This window comes from Parasteatoda tepidariorum, chromosome 3, assembly GCF_982258835.1.
Source record: "Parasteatoda tepidariorum strain Cologne lab strain chromosome 3, Ptep-v5.0, whole genome shotgun sequence".
Lineage (NCBI taxonomy): Eukaryota > Metazoa > Arthropoda > Arachnida > Araneae > Theridiidae > Parasteatoda > Parasteatoda tepidariorum.
Genome location: NC_141757.1, coordinates 120419485 through 120436698, shown reverse-complemented (window position 1 = coordinate 120436698; position 17214 = coordinate 120419485). Strand labels below are relative to the sequence as shown.

General features: G+C 28.2%; 1 long non-coding RNA gene across 1 annotated transcript; it reads left to right on the top strand.

Annotated features, from left to right (window-relative positions):
- Positions 1-7: 7 nt before the first annotated feature.
- On the top strand, positions 8-16626 carry LOC147814243 (uncharacterized). Its single transcript, XR_015432732.1, has 2 exons — positions 8-147; positions 14606-16626. It is a non-coding gene; the product is annotated as an uncharacterized LOC147814243 (long non-coding RNA).
- Positions 16627-17214: the final 588 nt, after the last annotated feature.

The following is a 17214-nucleotide window of genomic DNA, read 5'->3' as shown; positions in this document are numbered from 1 at the left end:
AGTATTGATTAATTTTTGAAATTCCCCATTCTAATTAATATTTTAAAAATTTGCACAGTGTTTCTTCTACTTTTGTGCCGAATGTGGAATTGAATTAATGAGCAATTGGATGCTGAGTTATAAGCCTCTTAATCTCTCAATTAACCAGTGAGTAGGCTGTTTCGCTCTTAATACATTAATAGTCCAACATTTCACAGCATGCTAATGCTGTTGGACGTTTTTGTCCCCAACCTCATTAGGAGGTTCGGCGAAATGTGGAAAGTGTCTGTGTTAATAATTTTATGACAGTCTAAGTGTGCTAAAGTAGCATAACTTATGATCAGTGTTTTAAAATTTTTTTTCAATTTCTACTTTAAGCAGTAAAACTAGAATGTAGTAAAAGACTGAAATGTTTGAGTATTTTAAATGCTTTATCAGTTTTTCATTTATATTGTGATCAGTTAATGCTGTATGCGTAATAAGATTCTCAGGAAATATTAAGGTCATTTTTAATGCTCATGCTTATTTAAGTTGTATTCTCACTTTAAGTTTGTTTTATATATACAAAGAAAAAAAGCATCTGAAGTTCAATATTTGTTTTTCTGAAGTATTGAAATATTTTGTGAATGTTCTTTACTCAGTAGCTTGATAGCCCTACACTAGGCTTGTCCTTCTGCAGTTTTCACTGGACATATTTACTTTTGGCACCATTTTTCTAAATATTTACCTCAATCCGTTTTTTGAGGTAGTCGATCAACCTTTGTCATGGTCTTCCTGCTTGTATTTCTTTTCCTCATGGGTTTTGATTTGGAGAAACATCAAATTAGAAATTCTTTTACATGCACTATTTACTTGCATTCTAACCTTGTGTAGACCCATTGGAGTGACTGCATCATAGTTAATGTAGTGTCAGGTTCTTTAAGCATGTCATACGGTTCTGAATTTGCCCTCCTCCAAGCTCTCTATAATTTTTTCAGAATTTCAAGGGTCTCTTCATCGTGTGCATTTAATGCTCATGTCTTTGATGTATGCAACAGATGTTTGAGATTTTATTATGTATCAGTCATTTATTTAGAAGTTTTAAAAAATTAGATCTGTGATGTTTTTTTTAGGTTATTGAAAAATCTATTTCCATTTGTTAGTTTTTCTGTATTTTTTTAGAGTTTTAGTATTACAGTTATTAACCTGTTCTCCGATGGGTAAGATGAAGGGGCTACTTGTACTGAAGCTCCTGTTTCCTAAATTCTTTAGTTCCTATGTAGAACTTAAAATTTATGGGAGAAAAAGTAATTTTTTTTCTTGGTTAGTGAAATTGTATTCTGTATTTTAAGTGTAAATTTTGCTAAGTAGGCAAAGGAATGAATTATGAAAGATGTATGTATCTCTTGACAATAAGATGGAAGGCAAATTTTCACAGAATACCCATTGCATTTCTCTAATATTATTGGTCATCTTTTGCTTTAAGTCTTAGCAGTTTGATTTTTCTAGCTAACTCTTTGCAACCACCTATGAAAAAATTGAACTTTTCTGGATGAAATAGTTTTATAAAAATCCCAATTCCCCTCCCCTCAATTTTTTCTCTCTCTCTTTTCACTGACTTAAGTTTTTCATTTTCTACTAATCCTAAGAAATCTTGCTACTTCTTTAATTTTTTTATAATTAGGGGAGAGTCGGGTAGCCCCGCTCACTTAAGGAGTAATTGCTTATATTTCTGTATAATACTGAGTAATGATCAGCATTTTTGTATGTTTCTATTGTTTTATCATCTGTTTAAATAATGCAAAAAGAATAAACCAAAAAAAGAATAGTTAAACTTAAAAAAATAGAAATTTAAAAAAACATGTTTTTCAGCTCTTTTCAAAATGTGTCGGGTAGCCCCGCCCAGTTACAAAAATTTTGTTTTTTGGCTATTTTTTCAGGTGTAAATGAGAATGACCAATGTATTGACAATAGATAAACCTCATTTATCATTTTTATCACAAAATTATTTTATTTATTACATATTTATATACTTTTAGTGAATTCTGTCATTTAATAACAACAAATGTCATACTTTTTATCGTTATTAATGTATATTAGTATATTATAATATTAATATATATTTATATTAAATATTTAACGAAAATAATTTAATTTAAGTAACAATAATTAATAACAATAGTTGTTTTTCAATATAAACTTATTTGGTTGATCTCTTCTTATAAACTTAATATAAAATACTTCTTATGAAATTACAAATTCACTTTGTATTTTGATTGCATTAAAATGCTTCTGTAGATTGATTCGTTCGCAAATAAGTGAAAATAAATAAGTAAGCAAATAGCTTATCATAATATTTATGATTTCTTGATATTAAATTTAATTTGGATTTATCAATTACATTTTAAAAATATTTCATTTTTCATTTTTAAATATATAAATTTATGTTTCATATAATATTAAAACATATATTTGTTGTTAAAAATGCATATAACATTCAAATTTGAAGCAATAAAATAATAATCTTTTCAACGAAATAAAATTGGGCGGTGATACCCAACATTCATGTGAGCAAGGCTACCCGAAATCCAATTTTTTTGTAAATTTGTAATTACTCGAACAATTTTTTACATACAAACTTATTTCTTTGTGCAAATTAAACTTAAGACTACATACTTTAATAATGTATGTATAGAAAAAATTATTTTTTTAGTATTAAAATAAAGTTTAATCGAAACATTCAACCAATTTTTCTTAATTTCATGACTACTGTATTCAACATATTTTCAAAATTATTGTTTACCATGTTACCAGCTGCATAAATACTTGAAACTTTGAAAATAATCTTTTTTTAATATAACAATTAATGTCCGATGGCTCATTGACTTGAAAAAATATTCTATACATATGAAATTGACTGTGGGCGAGGCTACCCGACTCTCCCCTACTTCTTGTTTTTTCCAACTATCAATAGTTTAAAAAACCAAAATGTGTATTTTGAATCTTTAACTATTAATGAATAACTCAAAACTACTGAAGTAACCAATAAGTAATGTATTTAAAGCCTATAATTTCTTAGAAATTTTTTTTTCTTTTATAGAATGTTAGGTCATTTTATATATATGTATATATACATACATATAACGTCGTTGCCAAGTGGAAGGATCAAAACAGGTCTTAGGCAGGGAAGGAGGGTACAAAATTTAGTTATTAGACAGAAAAGTAATGAAAGTGTGTACAAAAAGTTGTTTCTTCATTATATGTTAGGGAAAATCTTGCAAAGTTAAATCCGTAAAATGTTACAATTTAAGGAAAGAGGGAAATCTTAGTAATTGTAATTGGTTAATCAAATAGGTCAAGTGTTTCCCACAGAGAGCAAAGGGAAAAATGTCCTGCTTTTAATTAAATGCATACTTGCGCCAAAGATAGATTTAAGGACAGGATGTGAATTTAAAAGTGTGAGAAAGTGTTTCGATTAAATAAAATAAAATAAAAGGATAGTCAGAAAAGAACTAACATTAAAAGATTAATCGAAGCTTTTTATGTTGCATCCCCCCCTCGCCAAAAATGTTTATACAATTAATCCAAACATTTTACAATTCAAAAATTTTAAAAATTATTCATTTGCAAAATCTACCCTATGGTAGAAGTACAATTAAAATGAAAAAAATCAAATTTGTAATGTTAACAATATAATAAAGTAATATGAATTATGAAAAATTCGAATTTGTATTCTTGGCAAAAATTTAACACAATTAAAAATCTGTAGTAGCATTATCAGCAAATTTAAGATTTTAATTTTCAACAGTTTTTTCTGTTCCAAGTCTTTTGTTTGAAGATCACAACAAAGTTTTTTCACCATAATATTCACACACTTGAAATAAATCCTTCGATCAAGGTGAAAAAAATTTATGAACATTTTTCAAAATGAGCAAAAAGTTAAAATGCAAAACATAAAATACAAAAATCAGTTTTACAGGAAAAATTTTGATCTTAAAATTGTACTTCTGTTATTGTCTTTATTTCACTTTATTTATTATTTACCTTTCATATTTATCACTTTAATAGCAAAATATCCGGAATTTTTTTCTTTATGTCCAAAATTTGCCTTTTGTAACATTTTTTCTTTTCTTTTTCTCTCTTATTTTTCTTTCTACTTTCTTTATATTTATTTATTTATACTTTTATTTTCTTTCTTGGTATTTTTATTGCAATCATTAACCAGGATTTCAAGAAAAATGTGTGAGGACAAATTGCTTTTATAATCAGAAAAGGTGATCAGTCTTCTCAGATTTTGCATTACAACCCGTTTAACACAATTTATCACTAAGTGAAATCCAAAACAAGCTTTCAAATTTAATATGGTATTAAGATAAATCAGTTTTTGAAACTTCACTGACCTAGCTATTTTCCTTATTTTTAATCTGAAGTGCAAGTTTGGTTAATTTGCAAATTACCTTTTGTTTGTGTACATTTATATCTTTCTTTCTTTTTTTGGACATAAATTTTTTTTGTTTTTTTTTTAAATTTTAGTTTTGATATTTTTTAAAGTAATTTTTGTTCAGAGATCTTACTTGGTTATTTAATTTGTCACAATCGTGTGTTAGGAAATTTTAATATTTTCATTTCTATTTTAAATGTGTTTTTGAAGTTTATTTGGTTACTATTACTTTTCAATTTCTTTCGGGCACTTTATCTTTATGTTGGGATTCGTTCTCAGCAATAAAAAACTTTGTTAATTGAAATTACTGAGCTATGATCTAATTACCAACGTTGGACTCGAGCATTAATGTCTGGTTGCTCTTCAATTCAAATTCTAAAAACAAGTATTTTTTTCATTTTCCAAATTATTTATATTAGTTTTAACATTTCTTGATTTAATTTATAATTTCTACCACACCGCAATTGCATTCATACATTAAAAAATTAATTTCAATAATTATTGTACCGTACCTAGCTACATTTAGTGGTGAAAAATTTTTTAATGGCATTTTTATCTTAACCCTAAACACTGTAGTAAAGCAAAAATATAAATTCTACTAATCAATAAATCATAGAAACTGTAACACATAAAGCAATAAATATGAAAATAATTTCTCCAAACATTTTTTATGTCAATCGAAACTATCAGTTCACTTAAAATAAAAATTTCAAGAAAAAAAAATTTTTCAACAGTAAATACGATCAATGTATAAAAATTAATTGTTTCAATTGAAACATCAAGTATCAGAAAAAAAATTTTAAATCATAAACTATGATTTTTGTTTATTTACATGAGTGCAGGGTTGCCACAGGTGTCTAAAATGCAATTATTTTCAGCATGAGGCAACTATGGCAGCTTTTTTTGCCTGAAAAGGCTAAAAAAGCAACTATTTTCTGGAAAAGAAGTTGGGAGACTTTTCTATACTCCTAGTGATGTTTTTTACAGGGTTGCCACAGGCTACTAAAATGCAACTATTTGCTACGATTTTCGGCCTTAGGCGACTATTAGGAGACTTTTTATACTCTTGGCGAAGTTATTTCGCAAAAATTAACGTTACTTTTCAGAACGTTAATAAAAGAAAGCAAACTTTTATACAATCATTTATGTCCAAAGAGCTAAAAATGTAAATTTCCATTGGATTTAATAAAGTACTTGTTATATGTTCTCTCTGAGGGGCAGTTTTGTTATTTTTAATTGTTTTTTCCTTCTCTTAACATTCATATTTTATTGTAATTCGATTTTTATTTAGCTACCTATTTTCTAATATGTATACCTTTTGTATTTGTACAAAATTTTTTTTTAATTGGAGCATACATAGGACTGGGCGATAAATTGATGTATCGCGAAATATCGATTTAACACATATATCAGTAGGCCGATGTAGTGACTTTCGTTTTAGGCGATGCATCAGAAATCTGTTTTAAGCTGCCGGAATTAGATTACAATTGCTGTTTAACTTTAATATGCTAGGATCCTTGATTAGGCTAACGCTGTTACCGCGCTAATGAAGAAAACTTTGATTTCGTCTAGCTACAGAGATGTAGATAGCGTTTTGCTATTAAGAGGATGTTAGTTTCGTGATGTTGAATGACGAAGAGCAAATTGAATCTGAACTCCCGGTTTCGTGTGAGGATCAGTGTTTTAATATAGAACGCAATAGCATAGTTTCTTTATGTCCATTTTTGTCTTTGGGATTTTGCATTTTTTGAAATTATTTTCAATGGGGTGGGACTTAAGTAATTTTGCGATCGTTGTGCATTTTATTTCGTCGGAAATAATTGTCGGGTTTCTTGTAAATTACTTTTCAGTGAGACTTTTGCAGCGATCGTTTCGTTCTGCATTATTTCATACCATTTTTTTCTGTCTGGGTTTAACGATTCTTGTCAATTATTTTTAGTAGACCTACTGTTACTTTGCGATTGCTGCACAATCGCTGTTATCTTTAATTTTCGTTCTGAACTCAATAGATCAAATCATTGATTTTTTTCAATTATTGTTGTTTATTTTAAGCGATCAAATTTAATAGGGGTATTTTGTATTTAATTTTGTTATAAAAAGTTAGTTTTTTTTAATTTATTAAATGTAGTTAAGTATAATAATTTGATTGTTTTTCAACCAATAAATGCTCAGTCATTTTTAATTATAAAAAAATTAAAACAAAGCTTACCATTCTTTAATTTGCTTTTATTTTTGAGAAAATGAAAACAAAGTTTTAAAAAAATTTGGCTATTAGTTAAAACAAATTTTTTTTTAATTAAATAAAAAGTTTAGTAATGTTTTGACATTTTTAACAATTTAACATTAGTACTTAAAGTATTTTTTTAAAATTTTTATTAAAACTCCTTCAATACTTGATTGTTTTATAATTTGTTCGATAGTCAGTATCACTTTTAAACTAATAAATCTTTAGTCGATTTTATTTTCAAAGATGAAAATTATAATAAATAAGTAAAAATATTTTTACATTTATTAAGTACAGAATTTGACCATTAGTTAATACTACTTTTTATTATTTTAAATAAGTAAATAAAGGGTCTAATGCTGTTTCAAAAGCATATTTTATTTTTCAGCAAATAATAAAGAAAAAAAAATTTTCTAAAGTGAACATTTCTTTGGTTTTCCACTTTCGTTTTTTTTTTTCTTTTAATTTTTAATGCATGTATGTAAAATAATTTGTTGCAGCATTATTATTTTTAAACCAATAAATCTTAAATCATTTTTAATTTAAGGAAAATTAAATAAAGCTTGGGTTTGCTTTTACTTTGACTTCTTTATTAATTTAATTGAAAAAATTAAGCAATGATATTGATGTCATAGTAGAATATGTTTAGAATTAATATTTTCTTTTGTACTAGATTTATTCCTTTTTATTTATTTTTGATTGATTTAAGGATTTCCCATAGGTAATTTTTGAACATATGCTAAATTGCGATGCATCACTCAGTATATCGTGATGTCTAACTGACGATGTATCATAATTTAAAATTTCTGACATCACCCAGTCCTAATAAGAGTATTTGACAATTAAGCTATAATTTTAGTTATTTGGCTGCTATTTTTGATAAATTTTTGTTCCTGTTCAGGCAACTATTTTCATAGTTTTAAGCAACTATTTTCATGTTTGAGGCTACTAAAAGCAACTATTTTTGTTCATTTTTTACTGTGGCAACCCTGTGAGTGTTTTTTCTTTATTAATCAATAAAAATTCAAGAAATTGTTTTATGAGAATTGTAAAAAAAATTACAACAAAGGATACGTGAAAAGTTCAGATTTGTCCAAGAGGATATTGTGAAAACCACAAATCAGATGAAGGATTATAAATAATTTAGTTTCTTCTTTAAGAAGGATCATATTTCTCCTTGAATGAGGCGGGGTGAGAGCAAATTGACGATAAAATCCAGAGCAGCACTGGGAGAGGCATAACTAAGCTTTCCGTAAGTCACTTGTAAAGGAAAGGGATGGGATTTCAAATCGAAAACTTTTTAACGTCCATCAGGAGTATGATGCAGTTTTTCTTTTTAGTCCAACAGGGGTGAAAGATATCGAAGCTCAGCTTTCTAGTAGTATCCATCGCTTTCAGAACGTAAACATAACATGCAGCATAGACAAATGGAAATCGATGATCGTTGAGTTCCACTGGGCGTAGGTATCATTTATGTTAACAAAAAGTTTGATGATCAAAGAATTAATTTTTGTTGAAGAAACTGGATGAATTATGAATTGTCATGAGATGCAGAAGAATTTAACAGATAACTTTTCAACTGTCTATTTGAGTGCAATATTCCATATTTTTGGTGTACTCTCTTCCAATTGATTTAATTTCAAATGATTATTTTAATGCGAAATTACGTATCTTTGATGTACCGTACCCCCTTCCCGACCGTTCAATCCAGGCGACTTATAACGTCGATGCCGAGTGGAAGGATTAAAACAGGTCTTAGGCAGAGAAGGAGGGTACAAAATTTATTTATTAGTTATTAGACAGAGCAGTCATGAAAGTGTGTACGGAAAGTTGTTTCTTAATATATGTTAGGGAAAATCTTGCAAAGTTAAATCTGTAAAATGTTTCAATTTAAGGAAAGAGGGAAATCTTAGTAATTGTAATTGGTTTATCAAATAGGTCGAGCGTTTCCCACAGACAGCAAAGGGGAATATGTCCTGCTTTTAATTAAATGCATACTTGAGCCAAAAATAGGTTTAAGGACAGGATGTGAATTTAAAAGTGTGAGAAAGTGTTTCGATTAAATAAAATAAAATAAAAATATAATCAGAAAAGAAGTAACATAAAAAGATTAATTGAAGCTTTTTATGTTACATATATATATTTATAAATTTATGAAAAATTTTGCGTTGCGGATTTTGCAAATCCATCTAAATATCCTTATCTTCCTTATCACCAATTTTAAAAAACTTTATAGAACTTTTAAATAAAATTTCTTTTGATATTTCTGTAACTGAAATGGAAAATTTCGTAAAAAAATGCATTGTAATGAAATACATGATCGATTTTGGCTCATTTGTAGCAGATCCAACCTCTGATAATTTATCAGCCCCCGACTGCTTCACATTTTGATCAAGCTTTGCAAATATATGAAGCTGTCCACTTTTTCAACTTTGTGCTTTCCACAAAAGTAATCTGGATATCTGACCTAAAGCCATGGATTTAATTAGTTTTACTTTTGTTGATTAACAATTTTTTTTCCTAATAATGTGCACACAACTTTAAGAATGTGAGTAATCTGGACCACTTCAATAATATTATATGAAACAGCTAGCGTGTGGGCTTAAAATATTTTCCCTAATATTAATAGTATTTGATTCTCTTTTAACTTTTTCAAAGGCTGTGTTACCTTTGTTTTCTTCAGTTTGCTATATTTACTCTTTTTCAATCCTACAGCAGACCAGCTTTTGCCTATATTATTTAAAGAAAAACGTTACTTATCAGGGAAATTTTTGTACTTTTTCACAGAGTGTTGAGGGATTAGAAATTTTTTTTTCTTCTTAAAAAGCCGTTTACTAAAGATATTTGATCTTTGTGTAAATATTTCTAACCTTGACTTTTTATAAATGTTCTAATGGTTCTTATTTTATCTGAAAAACTTCTGTCCCATTCCTTTATCTGAGTTATCTTTTTTAGATTGTCTACTATAATGTGTTAAAAATCATTAAAGTTATTTTTAAGGAGTTTATATTGCATTTAAATTTAATACTTTATTTCTTAGCACAATAAAACTTTGAGAGTTTACTGTTAGAGAAGAAACTGAAAGTCAGAAAAGTATCTTTGCAATAATACTTAATGGTATATATTATTAATTTTATGGTGTAACTTTCATATTAGTAGAGTTTTAATATAAAATTAGGTTTAAGTATCAATTGAATGTGCTGCCAAATATACAGGGGAAAACAAAAGTTGTTAATTTAGACTTCATAATATGCCAGTCTTTTTTCTTTTATCTTGGTGGATAAAAGTGATTTTCTGTTTTTACTAATCTAATAATTCATCTTAATTTCCTCAAATAATAATTACGTTCATTGCAAATATTTCATTTATGGAGGAATATCATTTGTATTTATTTCTCTCTTCCCATGAGCAGAAGAAGGTGATAGGATTAAATTTCAAATTCATTTGATTTATTTACCATTTTAGACAGTAAATAGAAAAATTACTATTTTTAACCATTAGGAGCTGTAAAAAAAAATTTTTTAATTTAGGTTTTTTTTTTTGTAATGAACATACACACCGAAGAGCCATTACATTGTGAACACCCTCCATCTATAACAATGGGCCCAGGTTTTCATGGTTTCTCGCCCAGGAACAATGTTTTCATGGGGCACATTAGGACCCATAATCCTCATGGAACAATCCCAGACATCTGTAAACTACTTGAACATAGTTACAGACCAGGTTCACCCATTCATGGCAACAGTTTTTTCCTGCGGGGGACGGTGTTCACCAACAGGATAATACACCATGTCATAAGGGTCGAATCGTCGAGGAACATTCCAGTGACTTTCAAGTCATGTCTTGGCCCCCAAATTCACCTGACCTTAATCCAATAGAGCATTTGTGGTCCTACATGGAAAACCAAATTCGTGCTGCCACGCTACCCCATAGCAATGTGAGAGAATTGCATGACCAGTTGGTGAGTGCTTGGTACCAGATACCTCAGACTACCTATCAGCACCTTGTGGAATCAATGCCACGGCGGGTGCTAGCAGTTTTGAGGGCTAATGGTGGTCCTACATGCTATTAGCAGGGTGGTCATAATGTAATGGCTCTTCGGTGTATAATTGTTTGCTAGTTTGGTAAGCAGTAAAACTTCAAATAAGATAGGTAGCTAAATTCTATTGCTGTAGATGTCCCAACAGTAAATAATTTTTTATGTTTAGTTATTCAGGCTTAAAATATTGTTCAAATCAACCCAGGTATACGTCAACTTGCCTGAGATACTTTTTGCAGTTTTGTCTTCGCTGAGCTGTACAAAAGATAAAAATGTATGCCTCCAAAAATCATTAAAATATTTAATAATCTATGAAACTTATTAAATTTATATTGATTGTCCTTTTGTTGAAAAATTAGTTACGAATAACTTTGTTATCTCTATATAAGCAGTATTAATGCCCTCTATCAAGCCTCAAAGCAGAATCGCGGCGACATTGTCGCAGAATGATACAGAGTTCTTGTGCGATGTTCTTTCTTTTGGGAAGTAAAAAATTTTGGTTTCTTTTCTGCAAAAATTTTAGAGAGATTTTTCTTTTCTGCAGAATTATATTCAAAAGATGCCTTTCTCGCGCATCGGAGTAGAAAGAAATGCTTACGATTTTTCTATTCCATTTGAGAAATAAAAATGTGATAATGACTGACGTCACCAAAATTTTAATTGTATAGTTCACTATGATTGATATTCTTGGGATTTTTTTTTTTTTAATGCCAATACTATGACGGCACGCAAAGTTCGAATCACGGTTTCTAGAAATTAGTTTTTAATACGCCGACTAGCACTGATAAAATCGTAGATCCATACGATGCTCCAATCGTTGATCTTCAACATTTATTGGTACAAATTTTCACATTAAAAAAAAATACTTGATGCTTTTTTTAACAATTTTAATACTTGCGAAACTGAAATTGCTTATGTGATAATTTACTTTATAATTTGATTGTTTTATTTTTTTAACTTTTGGGCAGTTAATGCTAGCCCTACCGATTTCCAAGGAGTTTTTAAAATTCAGGTTATTTCTCAGTTTATATTATTTCTAAATGCAAAATTTTAATCACGCATTTAAATTATCACTTTCTGATACAAATCACAATTTATGCCAATAATATGTTAAATCCATAGAGTTTCAATAGTATTTTTGACAGTTATTGATATTTATTTTCATGTGGTTTTTGAAATCCTATATTTTTATTACGATATCGACGATCAAAACGTAACACGCATTTGGGTAACCCTTTTTTAAAGAGTCCGATTTGCGTGATTTCCTCGCCGATATTTTTTCTGTTAGTTACTGTAACGGATTTCATGTTTATTAATTAGTTTTTTTTTTTTTAAATGAAACGATGATTTGCAAAATGCAAGAAAATATTAATAATAATAATAATTGGAGCATTTTTTTCCTACAAAGAATATCGCCCTTAGTGTTTATTTATTTACAAAATTATTTTTACCTATTTTTACGCCCTATTTTTACAAAAAATGTATTTAATTTATTTTATACACTTAGGTTTTTTGTTCGTAAGCACAACGCTTTTGCAACTTTCAATTAGTAACATATATATTTATTATTATTAAAAGTATCTTGCAGAAGGATGTTAGTGCTATAAAGGTTTGTCGCAGAAAGCCCGAAAAATTTCTGCCATAGGGCTATCTAGTATAAGGGAAGATAATTGTAGTTATGAAAATTATCTCTTTTTCCTTAGGATGGAAGAAAAGATACAGACTGTAAAATTTAAAAAAAAAGAAATTTCAAAAGTAAAAGAATTCTGTGGAAGAGTTTTCAAAACAGGTTTATATGGTATTGCAATTTTAATCTAGCATAATTTTCCTTAGGATCATACAGGAGTGATTTTTGAAGTTGCAAAATGTTTGCTCCTCAGCAGATAACATATTAGAGAAAAAAAATATGTGTATAAAAGGCCCAAAAACATACAAACGTATAATGAAATGGCACTACGTATATAACTTCTTAAAAAAAACATTAAAATTTCGTTTAACCAGGGTGCATTGCATTTTTAAAAAGTGCTTAAAGGTACTTATTTTCGTTTTTTAAAAGCCCTTAAAGGTGCTTTTTTCATTGGGTGTTTTTGAAAAGTGCTTAATTTTCCCTTTTTCAAAATGAGATTTTTCCTTTACTATGTTGATTTTTGCTTCGAATTATGCAAAAAGACACAGTTCACATTGTTCTATTCAACATTTTCATAATCAATTCAACCCCAATCTATTTCGGCACATTGTCAGTCCGTAGCGTATGAAAACGCCATTCGTTTTACATGATTCGAAATTTCGTGATTTTTGACAATTGTCAAAAACAATGCCAAAAGTTTTTTTTTTTTGACATGACGGTTGAAACAAGATAAAACCGTCAACTGTTAAAAACTTTCCAACCCTGCCTAATTATGATATTTTTTTAAAGTGCTTAAAAATATTTTTCGAGTGCTTTAAGGTGCTTATTTTTTGTTGAATAATTTGGCTACTCACCCTGGTTTAATACGTACATGAAAGAAAAATAATTATCTCAACAATTACAGTGAAAGTAATCACTCTCTCTTCCACAGTAAAACGGTCGTTATGTTGCTCTTACCGGTTCCCTTCATTGACTTTGAGATGTTATTTAAGATACATATATTTTCTCAAATAATTTTTTTTTTTTTTTACTCAGCATCATTTTCTTCTTGTGGAAGTGCCACTTGTGTTGGCTTTATGAAAACCGAATCAAATAATAAAATTTAGCATGAATGAAAATTACCTTAACTGATATAATTATGTGTAAAAATAAATTTACCAATTATGAATGATAGAACTATTTTAAATAAACAATTATATTTTTTGATTAACTTTGCCTTTAACTTTGTTTCATAAAAAGTTTTAACTTTGTTTCATAAAAAGTTATCTTTAAAATAGATTTTTTTGTTTGAGATATTTATTTTTTCGAAAATAAACTTTTTTTTCTAATATAACTTCAAACTTTAAAAATAAGTCATGGATAGCATCGTGTTTAGTGCTCTCTGACTTCTACATGAGGTTGTCAATCTCTTTCAGAGATTGTCAAAAAGAGCTTTCTAAATAAGAGCCTTACACAATTATTTTGAATCATTTGTTTTGTTAACAGTTTTTGTTTTGTTAACAGTTTTTGTTTTGATAATTTTTCGCATTTCCTTATTTGACCTTTACTGCAAATATTTGCCCGATCGATGGGAGAGGTTTTGATGGTTTTTCCTAAAGGTTTTCTTCAATGCTCTGTGCATGGAAGAAATTCTGTAACTCCCAAATTAAGGAGGTCGCTATACAGAGGTGGGCTTTTTTGGAGGTTTCATTGTAAATGCAACTTAGTCTTTAAAAAAAAAAAAGTAAAAAGTTCTATGTGATTTAAATCTAATCTACTATAGACTTCTTTTACCTAAAAGCAGATGCAGTTGTAGGTATTAATGAGTAAGGACAAGAAAAGGTAAAAAGATACTTTTTTTTCCGGAATAAGCAACTGACTAGGCTTTTCAATGTTTTAAGGGTTTCTGTTGTCTTAGGAGTGAGGAGTATGTTCAGGGATTTTAAATAAATACTGTGGCGTTGCTTAAAAACTTAAATAAAGTTCCTTCAATACAACAATCACAATTTATTTTGAATAACATTCATATTACATGTTTTAATTACCTTAAAGCTAAACTTGTATTGGTATGACACTGAGAAAAAATTATGTTAAAGTAGTTAGAAACTAATGTATTTTTAATAAAGTTAGATAATAAATCTTTTTAACTATGAGCTTAATTAAAAGGATAAAACTAAACTGCAAAATGTGGGAATCTTAATCCATTTTGTGCGTAAATTCTATAGGTTATTTTTTTTAATGTAACATTTGTTGGATGCTTAATATATTTCACTATTCTGTAATTTACATATGTTTTATGTATGTTTTCTTGTCGGTAACACTTTTAATTTTATGCAGTTGGTATAAACAAAGAGAAGTTGATCCTGGACACACTAAGCTAAGATGTGGTGGTTGAAGGGGAAAATTCCTCTCTTCCAGTTTGTAGGCAAGCTAAGTGGCTACTTTTTTTATTTAGCCAGCATTTCACAGCACATTCTGTGTGTTGTTGGACAATTTGTGTCCCCAACCTTTTTACAAAGGTTTGGCGAAATGCTCTAATGTTATTTTCCATTTTAAAATAAATATTTTTTTTATTTAAGTATTTTAATAAAAAAAACTTCGAATTTCATTTTCAAATTTTAGTTCTTTTTACCAGATTAAAAATGATTTATCACTAGGGCAAAACCATAATAAGTTATTGTTACTGATGGAACACTTAAGAATTTATGCGAAATAAATTTTAAAATTTTTTTCTTAAATTAAAAAAGACTTTTATGTCGGAATTAAAACAGGAGATAACTTGGAAGTTCATAAAATGTATTTTTTTTTAGAGTCGCTGAAAGGATAGTTGGGACCCAATTAATGTGGTTTTGCCCATCGTATTTTCCATAGACTTTTGATCTCCATCTTATATCTTCTATTACATGTTTTTTTTTTTTTTTTTTGAATATATATTTGCTTTATTTTCAGCAATTTTACTTTTCAAAAAAAAAATTTTCCTTAAAAAAAAAAAAAGTTCTACATTAATAAAAGTATGTCTTAAAATGCTTTATAAAATATTAGTTACATGAAACGTTTAAAGAAAATAAATGAATTTCTTATTTTTTAAAAATAATTGTCTTCAACAGTTTTATTTATCAGGAATTAATTTTAATTTGCAAAAAAAGACTAAAGCCATTCAATAACGAACTTTTAAATGAACTTCGTAGAAATATTTTTCATTTGTAAAGTTATGTCAAGATTCAGCAAAAAATTAGGAATGAATTAAATTTATAATTTTTGCTTTTAGAAAGACTTTTGAGGTTTTCACCTAGTTTGCAAAAAATAAATAAAGGAAGAAAATTAAGTTAATATTAATTGTAAATATAGTAAGTAAATAATTTTTTGCATTTTGTTAACTTAAATACTTATCTAAGCATTACATATTTAATCTTTTTTTTAAATTTAAACAGTGTATAAATATGACCACGAAGATAGGCATTAATTTTATTTATGCTTATTAGGCTGGTCACTTAGATGTCAATGACGTAGTATCAAGTCGTGAGGATCATGATCAACCAGAGATCTCTGCATTTATCCTAAGAAATATAATGTTGAATAGTAAAATAAAATAAGTTTTTTTTTCTTTGCTAAACATAGCCTTTTATTCTAAGCGGCTTCTTTCTTATGACTACCTAACAAATGGGTTTAGGAGCTGGTGTAGTATAAGAAAGGTTTTTTTAAATGCGGCTACATTATAAAACAAGTCAATGAGAAAAAAATTGAATCTCAGGGCAATTTAAAAAATAATGATCCTAAATTAAATCCATGAATAATTGCTTTTGCTTGAAGAGATGTATTATGAATGATAGGATTTTTTAGCTTTTTTTGAAAACTATTCCTATTTCTGTAAAAAGAAACTAAGAAAAAGGAAGTGAAAAGCCATGAAAGTAATAAATTAGGACCCTGCTCTAAAATTCCATTCAATGTTGTGCATAAAAAAAAATATTTATACTAAATTTGGTAGAGATGAATTAGGATCACTTTAAAAGAATTATGAATTCATAGATGATAAGTTTTATGATTTTAAACTAATGCTCTTTTTCACAAAAAGGAAAAAAAGCTTCAACATTTTTGCGAGCAATCTAGTTTAAATAAGGAATTTAAAATGAAACTCTTCAAAGGAAATGAATCTAGGTCTTGTGTTGTTTTTGTGTTTTGTTTCATTTTAGCTAGCTCTGATGTTGCCACTGACTCCTATTCAAGCTCATGAACATTTCCGTTTTCTATTTTGTTCTGATGAATAAAGAAGGAATCGTCAATGCTTCAAGTTTCCATTTTTCATAAAAGCTTTGTCTGTAAACAATGTTGTTGCTTTGAATAAATTTAATGACAATTTTTTTGGTTTTATTTTCTTGAGTCAAAACTGTTGACCTATTAATTTTTCAAAATGAGTCCTCAATCTTCCATGCATAAATTTTTCTCATTGAGTTAGCTTAGTTATTTATTTACAAACAGATATTTAAAAAAAATATTCATCAAAAAAATTAAAAATTACTAAATCATCTGTATTTTATCTTCTGATGGAATGAAATTTGAATATGCCTCAAAATTTATTGTTGGACTATTAAAAGAAAACTATAATTGAGTACTTGCACTTCGAGAAGAATACCGCTGAAATCTCATGATCAGATAGATCAATGTGGAAAAATGTAACTATTAGGTTTAGTTCCATTTTTTTTTTCGGATTAGATTTAATTGGATACCTGTAAGAGACGTAACGCGTATGTGTCGAACCTGATTGGCTGCTGAATAGTGGCTGAAACAAATGTCACGATTTACCCACGCATGACATCGCTTACAGAAATCCAAATATCAACTTTTTTCTAATGGTTCAAAACACCCAAAAGGTAATATTTAATATTTGGCATCTTCGTGTGACATCTTTTGTGTATGCTCTGCTCAAGCTTTGTAGATAACAGATTGTT